General features: G+C 45.6%; 1 long non-coding RNA gene across 1 annotated transcript in view; it reads left to right on the top strand.

Annotated features, from left to right (window-relative positions):
- Positions 1-16,354, top strand: part of LOC115080270 — a 29,154-nt gene extending 12,800 nt beyond the window's left edge. Inside the window, exons 2-3 of the long non-coding RNA XR_003853550.1 lie at positions 16,036-16,141; positions 16,263-16,354. This is a non-coding gene — a long non-coding RNA (uncharacterized LOC115080270). The remainder of the gene's footprint in view (positions 1-16,035; positions 16,142-16,262) is intronic.
- The last annotated feature ends 2,227 nt before the right edge of the window (positions 16,355-18,581 follow it).

The raw sequence follows: 18,581 nt of genomic DNA on the forward strand, positions 1-18,581 counted from the left end.
TTAGAGATAAAACAGCAAGTGGTGGATACCCAGCAACGTATCGCTGATGTAGAAGTGGAGACACAGAGTTTATTGCAGTCGCAAAGCACCTTGACTAAGAAACTCTCCGTGTTAGAAGATAAAGTTGAGGATCTGGAAAACAGATCAAGGAGGAATAATTTGAGATTTGTGGGGTTTCCGGACTCTGTGGCGGATAGGGACCTTGCGCACGTGGTGGAATCATGGCTGCCAGAAGCTCTTAATCTGCCTCTCCTTGTCGGCAAACTGATTGTTGAAAGAGCACACAGATTGGGGATAAAAAAACCAGATGCCCCCAAACCCAGAGTGGTCTTCGCCAGGTTGCTGAATTTCAGTCAGAAGTCAGATATACTTCAAGCCTTTCGCAAATGTGACTCCCTGTTGTTTGAGAATCATAAAATCTTGATTTTTCAAGACTATTCTGCGGCTTTGTCTGCTAAGCGCAGAGAATTTTCACCTATTTGTGCTGACTTATTCAAAAGGAAGCTAAAATTTAATTTGCAATATCCGGCTAAGCTTCGTCTGGAACATAATGGAATCTGGCATAGTTTTGCTTCTGTGGAGGAGGTGAAGAAATTTATGCATGACACCATGGACCTCAGATGAAGTGCTCTGCTGTGGTGCAGCTATGATGCAGCAGTATAGTAGTGCTGGTAATGGGCCAGCTTCAAGTCTATGCTGCTTAATAAGTTCTAGTTGGGGAATGTTCTGTTATATTTCTAGCACCCATGTGACGGGCACTGTCGGTTTGTTTCTCTGTCATAGTTTTCTCATGTTCATGGTTCAGATACAGTATAATTCTTCTGTTGTGCTTGAAAAGTGGGGGTGGGGGAGCTGGAGAAAGGTGGATCAAGTGGTCTCGCGCCTCCTTTAATGGAGGTTCAGAATTTGGTTTCTAAGAAGGGGGGGGGGAAACTGGGGGGGGGGGGGGGGGGTGGGAATGTTTGCCATGGTCCTTAAGGTCTCTATACTGGTATCACATGCAGGGGCATAGATATCATGATGCCTGGAATATGTATGCAGAGCCTTTCTGGATTGGGAGGCTTGCTCAGGAGTCATCTCTAGGCTGGGAGAGATGGCCCCATAGGTGTATAAAGGATTTTCTAATCATATGGGATAATCGATTTCTTGCTAAAGAGTATGGCTGAAGCGATGCGCTGCGTTTCTTGGAATGTGGGCGGTCTTGGGTCCCCCATAAAACGGGCTAAAGTGCTGCAATCCCTGAGACGCCATAAGGCGCACATTGCCCTACTGCAGGAAACTCACCTTACAGACGGTGAAAGTCGGAAACTAACTCGGGATTGGGTGGCGCAGGCATTTTATTCTCCTGCTGCGGGGCGCAAAGGGGGTGTTGCAATTCTTTTGGGTAAAAATGTGGTATTTGAAGAGGCCCAGAGCTATTCGGATGCAGAGGGCAGATATGTATTAGTTACAGGAAAACTATTTGGGACGGTTGTCACCTTGTGTAGTGTCTATGGCCCTAATGTTTACAGACACGAGTTTTTTCAGAACCTGATGCATGTCATTTCGATGCATCAAAAAGGTTTACTTTTCATAGCAGGGGACTTTAATCAGGTGTTAGATGGCTCCTTAGATAGGTCCCCTATCAGCCCTGGGCCACGGCAGCGACAGGATAGAGGGTTGCCATACTTGTGCCAACAGTTGCAGCTGGTAGACCCCTGGAGGCTGTTACATCCGGATTTGCGCAACTATACCCACATAGCACGTGCGCATTCTACGATGTCTCGGCTAGATTATATATTGGTGTCTCCCCAATGCTTTAATGCGCTCAGGAAGGCTGAAATTGGTCCGGAAGAATGCTCAGACCATTCCATGATATGGGTGGAGGTTCAGCTTGGGGGCCCTAAGCCTGACCAGCCGAGGTGGCGCTTCCCGGCCTACCTGTCGGAGGATGTGGGCTTTCGCTCTTTTCTCCAGGAAAAATGGCGGGAGTATGCTGTTCACAATACGCAACACAGGGAAGACCCGGCTCTATTCTGGGAGGCGGGGAAGGCGACTATCAGGGGTGAGATTATCGCTTATGCCATACGACAGAGGCGGATTGCCAATAAACAACTTATTGACTTGGGTAATGAGGTTGCCAGGGCTAGAAGACACCTTACTACCCGTCCTACTCCTCAAGCAAAACGTGACTATCGGGACCTTCTTTACACATTAAACTGTTATATCCATCAGAGGACGCAACGAGATTTATTACATCAGTCGCATAAGCTATACAGGTTTGGGAACAAGATGGGGAAGCTATTGGCAAATCAAGTTAGAGCCCAACGGGGAATGACCTTTATACCCCGGTTAAAAGATACTTCAGGCGCCAGCCATACCGCAGGACCAAAAATATGTGCAATTCTTCGGGCTTTTTACGAGGGATTGTATACTAATGACACCCCTTCGCAGGCGCTTAGGGCTGAAGCTGATTTCTTCCAGGGCCTAACGCTCCCCAAAATTAGCACAGCGCAATTGGAGGCTATCAATACCCCCATTACCAAGCAGGAAATTTGGGATAATATAGGGGACAGCAAGTCACATAAAGCCCCGGGCCCGGATGGGCTCAATGCTGATTTTTACAAACTGCTGAAGGTGGAAGTTGGGGACCCCTTACAAGCTTATTTTACGGGTATACCCAAGGCTGGTTTCTCTCAGGAGGCAACAATGGCGTATATAACGGTCCTACCCAAGGGTGGCAAAGATCCCCTCAATCCGGCATCATACCGGCCAATTTCCCTGTTAAATTTTGATGTCAAACTATTTGCCCGGATTTTGGCCAACAGGATTAACAGGGTGTTACCAGAGTTGATTTCCCTTGGCCAGGTGGGATTTGTGAAGGGGAGGAAAGCCAGTAGGCATCTTCTTAGCCTGTGGATGGCGATGACGCACTGCTTAAAGCATAGCATTCCAGCCTTAGCAGTGGGATTTGACGCGGAAAAGGCATTTGATCGTGTGGCGTGGGAATATCTATTTTCTGTCTTACAGAAATATGGTTTTCAGGGAACTATTCTTAGCAGCATTTCAGCTCTTTACCGCCACCCCCAGTCCATGATCGTGGCTAATGGCCTATTGTCCGCTCCGTTTGAGTTGTGCCGCGGAGTACGACAGGGATGCCCCCTTTCACCTTTATTATACATCTTATCTCTGGACCCCTTGTTGCGGACGATCCAGGGCGATTTAGGGGTGGAGGGATTGCGATTAAGGGGGTCCCAATTTAAGATTGCTGCATTCGCAGATGATGTCCTGATATTTGTTGTCAACCCAGTTGCTTCACTACCCAGAGTCCTGGAGCTTCAAGCGCAATTTGGGGTTTTTTCGGGATTAAAAATTAACAGGGATAAATCGGAGGCTATAGACGTTTTGGGCTCAGTGAAGGGACTCTGGCCTGGAGTTTTCCCACTACGGTGGGTAACCTCCGAGATGAAATATCTGGGTATCCGCATACCAGTTAATGTTCATAATTTATATGAGGCAAATATTAAGCCATTATTGACCAATACGAAACGGAAACTGTCGGACTGGATGAACTTGCCTTTGTCCATCTCAGGGCGGATACAGTTGTTTAAAATGATAGAGTTGCCCAAATGGCTGTATATTATGCAAATGCTACCGGTGTGGATCCGAAAGCGTCATATCCAGGAACTGAATGCTTCCCTTAGGAATTTTATTTGGCGCAATAAAAAGGCCAGAATTGGTCTGTCTACGCTTATGCGCCCTCAGCGGGAAGGGGGTCTTGCGTGTCCCAATATTCAGATGTACAACATGGCCATATTGCTCTGTCACCTACAGGATTGGCTAAGGGGCACTGGTCTTTTCATTCCTAGGGATATACTCCGCGACTGGTGTCACCCACTCGATATCTGTAATCTTCTGATTGCCCCCAATTCAGCGCTGCCTGAACAAGTGCGAGACTTCCCCTACATTGGGGCTTGTAGAATGGCCTGGAAAAAGTTATGTGCTCAACTGTCTCTACCCTGGAGGACGTTATGTCTGGCTTCCATATGGGGTCTTCCGCACTTTCCTTCCAGCTGGGACCCATCGATTTTTCAGCAATGGACTGAGTTCGGTCTGACTCATATCGAACAGCTTTTAAATCCCGCTGGCTCCGGACTGTTGCCTTTTGCTGAATTACAGGCGCTTTATGGGATTCCAAAGAACCACTTTTATGCATACCTACAGATCCGACACTTTATCACAACCTGGGACAGGGAAACGAGGACAGGGGCTTTGGGGTCCTCGGGGTCTTCGGGAGAGCGTTTGGAGATGTTTTTCCCAGTCCTTCCGCGACGGACGTCTTGTGCTACTATGATCCAGAAGATGGCCACCTTGAACACGGCTACACACTTGCGAAAATTGACGGACAGCTGGAATAGGGATTTGCAAAGTCAGATCTCTCCGACACAACTGGAAGAGTGTTTTCGCACCATTGGTTTGTATACTGACAATGTCCAATTACGGGAGGTCCAATTCAAATTGCTCCACAGAATTTATATTACGCCAGATAAAGCCTGCCGTTGGAAGATGTCTACTTCGGCTGCGTGTTTCAAATGTGGCTATGACGGGGCAAATCTCTGGCATAATTTTTGGGACTGCAGGTTTATCAGTTCTTTCTGGATGAAGGTGTTAGCTTATATGGGGAGACTACGAGACTGTGTTATTCCACAAGACCCCCGGCTTTGCCTACTCCATATCACACCTGACTCCCGGTTGGGTACCAAGACCAGTGCCCTGGGCCGTTTCCTGCGCAAGGGCTTTCTGTTAGCCAAGCAGACCATCTTGTCGCATTGGATGGATAAAGACCCGCCCACTCTTACCCAATGGCGTATTAAACTGCATCAGATGGTGATTTATGAACAGATGACAGCGAAGGCTGCGTTGTCGGCTAATAAACAAGATCAGTTTCTGGATATCTGGACTCCATACCTCAACACACTGAATCAAAGGGCACGGAGTAAGATATTGGATTTTTCCACTTGAGGGGTTGCTGGGAGACATGTTTTGCAGTATTTGCAGAGTCTGGGCATTTTTACATCCCTTCTTTTTTGCCATTTGCTTTTTGTACTCATTGTGCAGTATGGAATATTTTGGGGTTCTCATATCTACCGTATTGTTTTTGCTGTTGTCCATTATCTAGAAGAAATGGTGTTCCATGGTTTGAAAATATGTACTTTCTCAGCTGATTGCCTATGCATATAGTAAATAGACTGGTCGAAGGGGCCATGGCGGGGGGGGGGGGGGGGGGGGATAAACAGTGGTGGGGGTGGGTGGAGGGGGGATGGGGGGGTTTGAGCATCATGTACCTCTACCATATGTTCTGCTCATCAGTTGTATTGCGAAAACTTTATAAATAAAGGTTACAAAAAAAAAAAAATACTACTTAATAAAATTACTCCTACGTTAACTAAAATAAATCACTTTAAAAAATATTACTAATAAAACACCTATGTTAAATAAAACACAACACATTAAGAAAGCTACACATTAAGAAAGCTACACTAAATACAAAAAAAAAAAAGAAATGTTAAAAAACAAATTAATATAATAAGGTGTTAATTGGCTTGATTAAAAGCCTGCTCGAATAGCCAAGTTTTTATCTGTTTCTTGAAGCTATTCATTAAGAAAGCTACACTAAATACAAAAAAAAAAAAGAAATGTTAAAAAACAAATTAATATAATAAGGTGTTAATTGGCTTGATTAAAAGCCTGCTCGAATAGCCAAGTTTTTATCTGTTTCTTGAAGCTATTCATATTTGCTTCTGTGCGAATTTTGACAGGCAATGAATTCCACAACTTTGGTCCTGCCAGCGATAGTGACCTCTCCCTCACTGAACCAAGATGGGCTAGTTTTGGTGATGGTATTGTCAGTAAAGCTTGGCCAAGCGATCTCAAATTCCGGGATGGGACGTGGATGCGTAATGAGGCATTTAACCATTCGGTATTATTCCCGTATATGGCTTTGTGAATTAAAGTTAAACACTTATATTGAATGCGAAACTGGACTGGTAACCAATGTAATTTCATCAGAACGGGGGAAACATGATCAAACTTATTTGTATTGGACAGGAGTCGTGCCGCGGCATTTTGCAGCAGCTGTAGCGGTCGGATGGTTGACATTGGCACACCCAAAAATAGCGCATTACAATAGTCTAATTTTGGTAGAATCAAAGCCTGTAAAACAATACGAAAATCATTTGAATGCAATAGTGGCTTCCCATATGTGTCTTCTTGAATATGGTCAGAACGTCTCATCTTTTGTCACCAGTAATACTATAACTGAGATTTTTTTTCTTGTATGTTACTTCCCATTACAAGATCTACATGTGAAACTGGGCCTCTTTAGATAAGCACCATGATGACTGGGCAATGTCCTTGACATGCATGGTCAACTTTCCTGGACATTTTAGATCCTATATCCCTTTGTTTTATTGGGCTTCATTACTTCTTTTCCTCCTCCTGATAAACACGGGTTGTCTTGTCCTTTATGCATTTATAACATGGGGACAAGTATGCAAAGTTCAAATGAAAACAAAATTGAACTCCTAACATCTCTGCAGTCACTTTCACTACAGACTACTGCAATGACTGTCCAGTCTAGCCTTTTACTGCTTGAGGACTCAACAATGATTGATTTTTCTTTCATATTTCAGGTACTGTGTGAAGAAAATATTATTACTTCATCATTTTTTATTTTAAGAAATCATATTTTATAACACAGATTATGCTCTAAAGATGTGCAATATAAACAAGAACAAATTGCATCCCAAGATCAAAATTAGGCATGCAACTCATTAAGCTTATTATGCATTCATTACTGATGAGAAAGTTCCTCCCCTTCATCTAATGTTCAAAATTTCAAACTAAAGATGTGTAGTATAATCAGTCCCACAGTCAGGGCCAACCTAAGATAAAGTTGCGTGCTATGTGGGAGGTGGGGGAGAGATCCACCTTTAGAATTATGAAGAGATATGACTTGGGTGGGGGCTCGAAGATCTGAGAATGGGTAACTTGTCAGAGGACACACACCTCTAACACCAACCCTAACTATAGTCAGGAAATAAAGGGCATGGAGAGAAACAGAGAATCCATGCATTTTTTGACCTAGATACTAGTGTCATTATTATAACAAATAATTTGAATCTCTCAGATATAGCTGAATCACACACAGGTATTATGAGTAGCCATGATCAACAGGAGACTACAGGCCAGTTTGGAGCTACTCAGGCAATCAGAATAAATATTGGATTCCTGTTAGGTGTAATGACCATGCTTTTTGACATTTATAACATGTTCCATTTCTGCAGCAGTTTATGATGCTTTTCTTTCTATATTATCTCCTGTACTTAGCTTAAGTTCTTCTGCATAAATATCCTTTTTTTATTATTATTTCATTGAGACCTTTATAGTGTAGATTTTTTGTTTATACTAGAAATGTTTAAAACTATCAGAAAAGACCTCATACTTTGGAAAAACATGAGTCACTGTTTAGTCTTCACCTTCTAGTCTTTCTGAGTTGAGTGAGGGGCCTTGAGGTTATGTGTAATAAAAAGCAAAAACAGATGGCATTTTTCATGGTTCCCACATGCAGTTGCAATAGTTCTACAAAATTTGATGTATATTGTTGCTGTTGTTTCTGAGCCGAAGTTTCAAATGCTGTGGTGATTTAAGTGTTTACTGGCATTTTTGTTACATATCTTTGCTTGCCTTTGTAGCCCCTGCCCTGTGGTTAGTGAGATCCAGGGACCCACTCGGGAGTTCTGGGGCCAAACTGTGATCCATGCTCCTGGCTTCTCTCCTGGTAGGGGAGAGGGGAGGGGAGGTAGTTTTTCAAGGTCCTTAGGCTTTTGGGAAGTCTTCTGACACTTTCTTGTAAAAATAACACCCTTCTACTCATTCTGGTAACGTCTGAGTGACTGATACAGGTGAATAAAATCAGTAGAGGGTGTACTAGAGAAATGTAATTTATATAGAAAACCAAAAGACAGCACACATTCAAAAGGTTTGTTGCTGCAAATCTTCTCACAACATGGGGTTTCGTCACCAAACCAATTCCTAGCAAGTAAAACAAAAGGCTAAAGTGACTCAAAACAGAATTGCCACCCCATCCAGCCACTGGGAGTGAGAGGGAACAGCAGTCTTTTGTCTTAGTCCTTCCAAAAGTAGAACTTTCCCTCATTGAGACGGGACCAGGGAATCAGCAAAACACCAAAAATAGAAATCCAGATTTATCCAACAAAAAAACAGCAAAAACAATGAGGCAACCTCTCCAACAAGGTTGTGGACTAAGAAAGGTATACTGCCTCCTTCCATAGGGTTCTCTACTATAGGTTCATGAAATACATAAACATACTCATCTTAGTGCCCTAACGGACCAGTTTTGGCAAGGTGCGCATAGTCATCATCTGTATAGAATTGCTTTCTTCTGTACTATATGTAGTATATTGATATCTTAAATCAGCACAAGGAGCAAATCAAGTGCAGATTACAATTTGTAGCTCAAATCTACCAAATACAGGAAAAATATACATGAGCAAATATTCAGGGTTAGGACTTAGTTTTCATGCTCATATAAAGATATTCAGCAGGTATCGTACAGTGGAAGGAACTTCCATAGACATTCCATATTGTTAATGTATATCAAACACAATTTTACTGGGATGGAGCCTGTCACCCACAGCCAGACGGAATGGTCACAACTCAGAACTGCTGGCTGATTCTATAAAATAGCACTTAGCCTATTCTACGGAATAATTGGCAGAGATATATTTTTTATTAAATGCATGAGAAAGCATGAGGATCCTTGGGGGTGGTTCGGGGAAGTGGGTGGATCAGGATCCCACCCAGGTCTCAGCTGGGCCCAATTAAACCAATTTAAGAACCATACACTAAGAACATAAGAACATAACAGCATGCCATACTGGGTCAGACTAAGGGTCCATCAAGCCCAGCATCCTGTTTCCAACAGTGGCCAATCCAGGCCATAAGAACCTGCAAGTACCCAAAAACTAAGTCTATTCCATGTTACCGTTGCTAATGGCAGTGGCTATTCTCTAAGTGAACTTAATAGCAGGTAATGGACTTTTCCTCCAAGAACTTATCCAATCCTTTTTTAAACACAGCTATACTAACTGCACTAACCACATCCTCTGGCAACAAATTCCAGAGTTTAATTGTGCATTGAATAAAAAAGAACTTTCTCCGATTAGTTTTAAATGTGCCCCGTGCTAACTTCATGGAGTGCCCCCTAGTCTTTCTATTATCCGAAAGAGTAAATAACCGATTCACATCTACCCGTTTTAGACCTCTCATGATTTTAAACATCTCTATCATATTCCCCCTCAGCCGTCTCTTCTCCAAGCTGAAAAGTCCTAACCTCTTTAGTCTTTCCTCATAGGGGAGCTGTTCCATTCCCCTTATCATTTTGGTAGCCCTTCTCTGTACCTTCTCCATTGCAATTATGTCTTTTTTGAGATGCGGCGACCAGAATTGTACCCAGTGTTCAAGGTGCGGTCTCACCATGGAGCAATACAGAGGCATTATGATATTTTCCGTTTTATTCACCATTCCCTTTCTAATAATTCCCAACATTCTGTTTGCTTTTTTGACTGCCGCAGCACACTGAACCGACAATTTCAATGTGTTATCCACTATGACACCTAGATCTCTTTCTTGGGTTGTAGCACCTAATATGGAACCCAACATTGTGTAATTATAGCATGGGTTATTTTTCCCTCTATGCATCACCTTGCACTTATCCACATTAAATTTCATCTGCCATTTGGATGCCCAATTTTCCAGTCGACCTGCTGGAGACTGGGAAAGATGGACAATGTCTCTAGTGTATAGCAGGCCGGGAGGCAGATGTTCAGGCAGGACATAGATGCTCTTCACCCTGGAAGCTTTAAGACCCCTCGGCCGGGGCCAATTCTTAATAGCCGCCACTTTCTCAGGATCCATTCGAAAGCCAGCTGCAGAGACTATGTAGCCTAGGAACGGGAGGGAGGTCTGCTCAAAGCTACATTTTTCCAGTTTGGCATACAATCCGTGCTCCCTAAGTATCTGGAGCACTTGATGGACATGCTGATGATGTGACGACAGGTCCTGGGAGTAGACTAACACATCGTCGAGGTAAACAATTACGCAGGTGTTCAGAAGGTCCCGCAACACCTCATTCATCAGGTGCTGGAACACCGCCGGAGCATTACATAAGCCGAAAGGCATCACGAGGTACTCGTAATGCCCATCTCGGGTATTAAACGCGGTTTTCCACTCATCACCGGGATGGATTCTGACTAAATTGTTCGCTCTGCGTAAGTCCAACTTTGTGAAAATCTTCGCTCCTTGAAGCCGATCAAGGAGCTCCAGGATTAACGGGAGCAGGTAACGGTCTCGCTTGGTAATAGAATTTAGGCCTCGATAGTCTATGCATGGCCTCAGTGAGCCGTCTTTCTTACTGACAAAAAAGAAGCCTGCCCCTGCAGGCGACTTGGACGGATGGATAAACCCCTTGGCCAAATTCTCTGCAATGTACTCAGACATGGCCCGGGTCTCAGGTATGGATAAGGGATAAACCCTTCCTTGGGGGGGCATAGTACCAGGTAGCAAGTCTATAGCTCAGTCATATGGACGATGCTGCGGAAGGATCTCCGCCTTGGTCTTAGAAAATACATCCGTAAAGTCCTCATAAAGTACAGGAGGACCCACGACAGAGTGCATCAAGGGAAGTGCGGGAGTCTTAGGCACTTTCATACAATTAGCTAGGCAAAAAGGACTCCATTTAACAATCTATAGCGTGTCCCACTGAATCGTGGGTGAGTGTTTCTGTAACCATGGCAACCCTAGCACCACAGGGTGGACAGCCTTATCCAACACTAGGAAGGCTATCTCCTCCGAATGGATTGCCCCGGTGTGGACCGTAATGGGCGCCGTGGACATCTGGACAGGTCCAGGAAGGAGCATCCCCTGGATAGAGGTAATTCGTAATGGGACCTCCCATCTATGCATAGGGATTCGCAGCTGGGAGACTAAGTCCCGCAGGATGAAATTACCTTCGGTTCCGGAATCCAGGAACGCCATCGTTTCAAAGGAGCCTCCGGGATATTCCAAGGAACAGGGACAGTACATTGAGGAGCTGTAGCACAGCCTAGGAGGAGCTCCTCCCAATCTCCTAGGCTTTGGCGTTTGCCTGTCAGCGTGCCAAGAAGTGGCCCTTCTGGCCACAATATAAACACAACATCAACGAACGGCGATGTTGCCTTTCTTCAGCAGAAAGCAGGGTCCGTCCCAGCTGCATGGGTTTGCAGGTGGGAGCTTCTGGACAAGAAATCTTGGAAGAGGGCACAGGTCTCGGCCCACGAGCTGGACTATGGCGAGGGGGGCGCTGCTCCTTGGCCCGTTGTTGTAGGCGGCGGTCAATGTGGGCAGCCATCTCAATCAAGGCGTTGAGGTCCTCCGACAGATCTCGAGCAGCAAGTTCATCCTTTATGCGTCCAGAGAGGCCTTCCAGGAAGATGGCCTTAAGACTACCATCTTGCCAACCTACTTCCTGGGCTAACGTTCGAAACTCCATTGCATAATCTGCCAAGGACCGAGCACCCTGATGAAGTTGTAGCAGATCAGACGTAGCCGTAGCTACTCGGGCGGGCTCGTCAAAGGCCTGACGAAAGTTAGTGATGAACTGTTGTAAGTCCATTAACGAAGAGTCATTGTTTTCCCATAGAGGAGAAGCCCATATTAAGGCTTTCCCATCAAGCAGGGACAGGATATACGCCACTTACACCGCATCCGAGGGGAACTGCCGGGGCAACAAAGAGAACCATACAAAACATTGGTTCAAAAAGCTGTGGCAGGTCCTTAAATCACCAGCGTAGCGGGAGGGTGCCGGCAGCTGCATCACTGAAGAGTCTTGGGCCTCAGGTACCGGGCCTGGGGCAGACACGGCCCTGGCATCCAATCGGGCCAATAACTCCCCTACCGAACCGGTAAGGACCTCGAGGTACTGTTTTTGATACAACAACTGCTGGGCCAACCCAGGCAGGTCCAAGGGGACAGGCGTATCCACCGAGTCCATGGCCTTGCAATCTGTTATGGGTGTCTCAGTTTTAGTGGACCCTTGGGCCGACTTGCTGGAGACTGGGAAAGATGGACAATGTCTCTAGTGTATAGCAGGCCAGGAGGCAGATGTTCAGGCAGGACGTAGATGCTCTTCACCCTGGAAGCTGGTACTCCCCCGGAGGAGCCCGTAGGAGCCCAACTGCTGGGACTTAGGTGGCTTCACCCTTGGAAGCCGAAGCCCCCCCCCCAGGAGGAGCCCATAAGGGCCCGGCCGCTGGGACTTAGGCGGGTTGTGGATCAGGACAAGTAACTGGAACCAGACTAGAACAGTAGAGACACTGTAACTGGGCTCGGGTTCTGGAACCAGGCAGGAACTGTAGCAAGACTTGGGTACAGGAACCAGGCAGGAACTGTAGCAGGACTTGGGTACTGGAACCAGGCAGGAATTGTAGCAGGTAAACAGGAACCAAGGAGGCTCTGTGGCAGGCAAGCAGGAACCAAGCAGGTACTGTGGCAGGCTAGCAGGAACCAAGCAGGTACTGTGGCAGGCAGGCAGGAACCAAGCAGGTACTGTAGCAGACAGGCAGGAATGGAGCGACGAAGCAAGGCGAGTCACTCCGGGGTACAGCGCAAGCGGGAACCGGGAGGTAAACCCGTTGCAAGGCAAAGACTGGATGGCCGCGGCCGGCTTATCAAGGCCGCGGCGTCTGACGTCAGGATTTGGGCGGCGTCACCACTGACGGGAAACGGCCTAGAAAAGCGCCCAAGTGGCGCGCGTGCGCGCCTTGGAGCAGGGCGTCCATGGGAGACCTCACAGCGGCGCAGCCCCAGCGGGGACGCCGCCAAACAGGCCACAAACTAGGCCTTCGGAAGCGGGAGCAGGTCCGGGAGCTCGGAGGTAGGGGCCTGGCCGCGGTGCTCGCGGCCAGAACCGCAACACTCCCACTCAGCCACCCCTACACAACAGCAGGTAAAAAGTACACGGATCCTTTTGGTGTACATACTTTACTCTAATTTTCAAAAAGAAACAACCTGGGTAATTTCTGTTTCAAAGATTGTGTACAGTACACACAGGAAAATGGTTCATATACTTTGCAACTATTTTATTATTTATTTATTGAAAATTGATTACCTGCCTTTCCTGTATACAAAGCATCAAAGCAGGATACAACAAAAGCACGATAAGAATAATCTCACATATATCAAATCATACAAATCATAATTGCACATCAGCATAAAAACTTCTCACGTTCATGCCAGAGCCTCCATCAAACAGAATTAACGTGAGCTATTTGAGAATTGCCACTGGCATGTGATCAGAACGCTTATACGACAAAGCTAGTGTGGGATTCAGTGTTTAAAAGTGCTGCAGCTCAGGAGGACATGTTACCTAGAGATTTCTGTTGGTGGTATCTGGCTCTTGCGCCAGGCCAGTTAGACAAGATGCAGATAGCTGTTTACCTCTGTGACCTTCCTTTTTACTCTGCCTAGGAGGTAAGCTGTCACAAATAGTGACAATCAGAATTGGATATGACATCTCTGCACCAGCCACACCTATTTTAGTTTTAGATAGATATAAATATTAGGGGTGTGCATTTGTTTCAAACAAAATTGCAAAATGCAACAAATAAGGCTAATACATTTCATTTGGGGGCTCCCAAATGAATCGGGGGGGTCCCCAAATGAAACAAACCTTATTCGTTCATTTTGTTTTAAACAATGATTCAGCCTAGGTCTAGGCCAGAAGCTGGGGCCTTGCCTAGGGCATAGGCAGGGGCATGGCCTAGGTCTGAGCTTCTAGGTGAAGCTTGGGTCAACGCCAGGGCCTTGGCCGAGACCACCAAAAATTAAACTAAAAAACCAAAACCTTACCTGTTCTGTTGGGTATCCGAAGGCTGGCCCTTATGCAGGGACCTAGGCCTGGACCAAGGCCCGATGCCGTGACCCAACCCAAAGGCCAAGTCCCGATTCCGGGACTTCGGCCTAGGCTGGGGCCCAGACCCAGGCCTGAGGTCGGGTCCCAATGCCGGGGCCTCGGTCTGGACCCAGGCCCAACTCTGTGAACTGGTCCGGAGGCCAGGCCCCAATGCCAGGGCCTCGGCCTGGAACCAGGCCCAATGCCTTGTCATGACCCAGAGGCCGAGTCCAAACACAGGGGCCTAGGCCTGAACCCAGTCCCAATGCTGGGGCCTCAGCCAGGAGGCTGGGTGCCAACACTTTGGGTCTTGGCTCAGGGTCAGGCCCAGGCCCTGGAGGCCAGGCCTGGGGGTCCTCTTCTTTCTTCAGCACGTGCAAGCCAAATGATGCATCCACAGGGGACACTCTGGAGTTAGTTAACTATGGTGAAGTCACCCCAGTAGATGGCACCGTTTTGAAGTACGACAATTGTAAGGCTCATTTTTATTTTTTGGCCATTTTGGGTGTTTTTTAAATTACTTGATTCATTTTTTTCACACGAATGAAATTAATTGAGCAATCCACAAACCAAAATTTGTGGGAAAAAATCCTCCCTAAAACAAACTGAAAAATGAAAATGAATTTTTTTTCCCCTGCACATCCCTAATAAATGTATCTATACTAAAATGTTTTTAGGAAAGAAAAATGTATTTCTCTAAACTGAGATTAAGAAATGATCAAAAAACACCTTCTTTTTTATCCATGCCCTGCTAAATTATAAGCCTTGTTCGTTGTTAAAATCTTATTTGTTTTAAATACAGTTTGGAGTTTGGTTTTTTTTGTATGTTTCTCTTTTCTTTTTATGGCTTAATTCCCAGGACATTTTCTAACTCTGTTGTTTATGCTCAGCAACCTTTCTTAAACTTTGAAGCTCTAACGTCTAAACTTGCCTATAAATATTGTTTATGACAGTTCTATGTTGTAAAGATTACAGTTTACAAATCGTTATTTGTTAATTGCATGTTAGTGCCTTTAAAAATAGTTTTATCCTGTTTGACCATTTTCTTGACAACCAACAGAACTTCTTAGGTGTAAAAAACTCTTGACTAAAAAATGTAGAACTTTACAGTGTTATTGCGAACCAGTGGTTCCGCTCTTCATTTATTTATTTATTTATTAAGTTAGGAGACAATTTGTAAAACATTTGTGTATCTTGCAGAGTTATGGTTACTTTGTACCCGTGGGTCTACAAATTTTCAAAGGAAAGTCCCCACTGAGTTTCTCTTTCAGAAATTTGGGGGCTGGCCTGAGCCATCTGAGGGATAGGCAAATCTTCTACACTCAGTTTTACCCAGGCAAAATGGTTTGAAATGTGTCCTCTCAATATATACCGGTATATATTTATTTATTGCTGGGAAATGTAGGGTAATGTTCCTTAAAGAACACAGGGCACTGCCATGTTATTTTTTGGGTTGTACCAGTGTTAACTTTGGGCACCAATGTGGCAGCAGAAGATATGCCACACAAATATGTCCAGTTCTTGACAGGTTTGGCTCTCATTGATGGTAGAAACAGGTCCTTACTGCATAGCAGATGAATGCCGCACTGGCAGGAGTGTGCCACCAGGGAGGCAGGCCACGTCAGTAGCAGCTGTAATGTTTGCAGCAGACTTTCTGGGCATGGCTGAAAACTGTCGTGTTGCACGTTCCATGTGCGCTACCCGGAGAGCACACATGGACGTGCGATTTTATAACATGGGCGCGCAAATGCGCACGTTATAAAATCGGGGGTCGGCGTGCTCAAGGAGGTGCACAACTGAGCAGCCTGCCGGCACACGATTCCCCAGCACAGAGGCAAATGGCCGCTGTGCCGGGATCCTCTGGCCCCACCCCTCCCCCTCCCCGCTCCTTTTTCAAAGCCCTGGGACATACGCGCGCAGACGGGCCTTTCTAAAATAGGACCTGCGCACCTAGGCGTTTTAAAATCCGGGCCTAATTGCACTTATTTATGACATAAGATCAATAATCTGAAAACTGATAAAACATATGATTTTTTTTTGTGCAGCATAGTGTGAAAAACGTGACTGGTGGACTGTTCAAGACTTCCTGTCACCTGGCATCTGCAGTCAATCAGCTCTGAATCCTACCTCCTGTATGAGGTGCAAAGCAAGGTACATAACAAATGTGGCTTGGATTACAAAGCTGGTCAGTGGAAGGGAGGGATAACAAGCATGGCTAACATGGCTGTGTGCATGCTAACATTGCTCTTTGCACTGTTTCCCACAATGGCAGTTCAGTCTCAATCAAGCAACAAGTTCCACTTGCTCTATCCTGAAAGAAGTGGCTTCATCCTGGACAACACCATCTTGATCTACAGCATCCCTGCTCATAGAGGTAAGTAAAGCCATCCTGAGAAGTAGAGGATGGGGAAGGGCATGGTGAGAGCTCACAAATGTTTAGCGTTCACATACTGTAGGAGAAATCCCAATTCTTGCAAACAGGACATGCAGCTAAGATGGGAAGATAAGAGGTTAGATTTGATTTGCCATTCAGTTAGGAAAGAGAGAATTGATGCCCCCGGTTCCAGTCCTAAAGAACCCAGGAAAGATATTCCTGATTGGGCGTGAACTACTCGGGAGTCTGTCCCCAGCCCCTGACTACCTAATTGAAGTCAGATGGCCTCAGGTCAAGCACCCTCTCCCATCTAGAATGATTGCCAAAGGGGGGAAATCAGCCAGTGGTTCCCGCCCAGCAGAGCAGGAAGAAGTCAGCAAAAGGTTCAGTTGCCAGAGATTAGCAGATCCCACTCTGCTAGTGCACCATGATGTGGAAGCGGGGAATGGAGGCCTTCTGTAACATTGTTCTGAATTCTGATGGACTGGAGATCTGCCGCAGCCGACCCCCACCTCCACTGGACCAGAGTATGCCTGAACCCAGAGCTCAGGAGGTAAGTGCACCTGTAACAATGAATGCACACCTTTCACACTCTCAGAAGCTGACAGACATTTACAGAAGTGGAGAGGCCACTTCTGTGGATGTCCAGCTAGCAGGCACGCAGGTCCTACAGGGACCTCCAATGCTAAGCCATAAAAATAAAAACTATCTTGTCAGTGAGTCCTTCTCTCACAAAATGAGAGGAAGGGCAGAACTGGATGCCATGAGACACCATAATACCCTGGTAGAGATACCTAGACAAGTAATTAACATTTTGTGGAGAATTGGGGTATGAAAAGCAAACTCCACATATTATATCACCCACAGTTATCTGGCCCAGTGGAAAGTGCATCAAAGGCCATGGTCAGCATTCTGAACTGGGAGGTAAAATTGCCCTTGGTGCTGATGCAAACAGAGACACGTCCCAGCGTCCGTCCAGTGGATTCTCACCTTTGATCTGAGGTCCAGTAGAGAAGTGGTCTTGCCCATGCACTTGCTTTACAAGATGCAGGATGTTAATTTGGCTACTCCCTCCCCTGTGCCCCAATTTGTTACCTATGTGTGGGAACATTTATAAAGTACCTTGGCATTTCCCAGGTTTCTCAAGGCCCATGCCAGAGGTGAAAAGGTCTATCATGATTTAAAGTTACCTCTGAAGAATATGAAATTAAAGACTAGGTCTTCTACTATAAGTATAGTAAAAGAAAGTATGTTTTGCCTAGCTGGAAAGGATCTTCTGTAACGTGGACAGGGCATCACCTGTCACATACCTTATCTGAGATAAGATGAATCCGGGTGGTGAAGATCTCCTTAAATGGGTCCACATTAACCAGTTTAGACCTGTCACCCTTGTAAAGTAGTGGATCAGAGTTCTGTGTCCCATGATACTGACACTAATGAAGGAAAAAGAAGCAGTTCTCTCTTGTCTTACAGATGGAGAACAATTTTTCCTAGCGCTATGGCTGACAGAAGCAGACGCTGCCAATCTGGTTGAATATGGCCCTCCTCCGGCATTATGATGCAGGGACTCTGAGCTTCCTTGTTCCCCCATCCAGATAGTCACCCAGAGGTCTTCATGTCGCTTGACCCCCAACACAGATCCAGGAGCATTTAACCTCTAATATCCAATTGCTTGCAACCAGAGCATAGTTGGGCTACATGAAGAATGCCACTCCACCAGACTTTCGCCAATTACTTATTTAGAGAACTGGATAACAGTATAAGCAATCTAATGAAAGGACAGAATCACACTATTTGGGTTCCCCAGATGTCATTGCATATTGAGCCTATCCAGAACCCAATTGCTTATTATTTGGGTAATGCTATTCCTCTGTATGTTGACATAGAAAATGGAGGTTGCCTGTATGCTAAATTTACATTTCATATTGCCTGAGAATGTATACCAAATGAGACAAATGGTTAATGGAGGTGCTTGGACAGACAATTTGCACTTGTGTGTAGAGACCTGGCCCTTTTGGCCTACCAAAGTGATAACCCACAGCAGTGTCCAGTTCCTGATTTAGGCCTATACCAGCAAACAAAGGACATACATTGGCTAGGTCCTGGTAGGCCTTTCCTAAAAGATACCACTGAAGCTCTGTGTGGTTTGTCCCCAGATGATGTCTGAGAGAAGTGTAAGATTACCATGACCAAGTATGATTAATTCTCTGAGGCTAA

The sequence above is a fragment of the Rhinatrema bivittatum genome, chromosome 1 (genome assembly GCF_901001135.1).
Source record: "Rhinatrema bivittatum chromosome 1, aRhiBiv1.1, whole genome shotgun sequence".
Taxonomy (NCBI): domain Eukaryota; kingdom Metazoa; phylum Chordata; class Amphibia; order Gymnophiona; family Rhinatrematidae; genus Rhinatrema; species Rhinatrema bivittatum.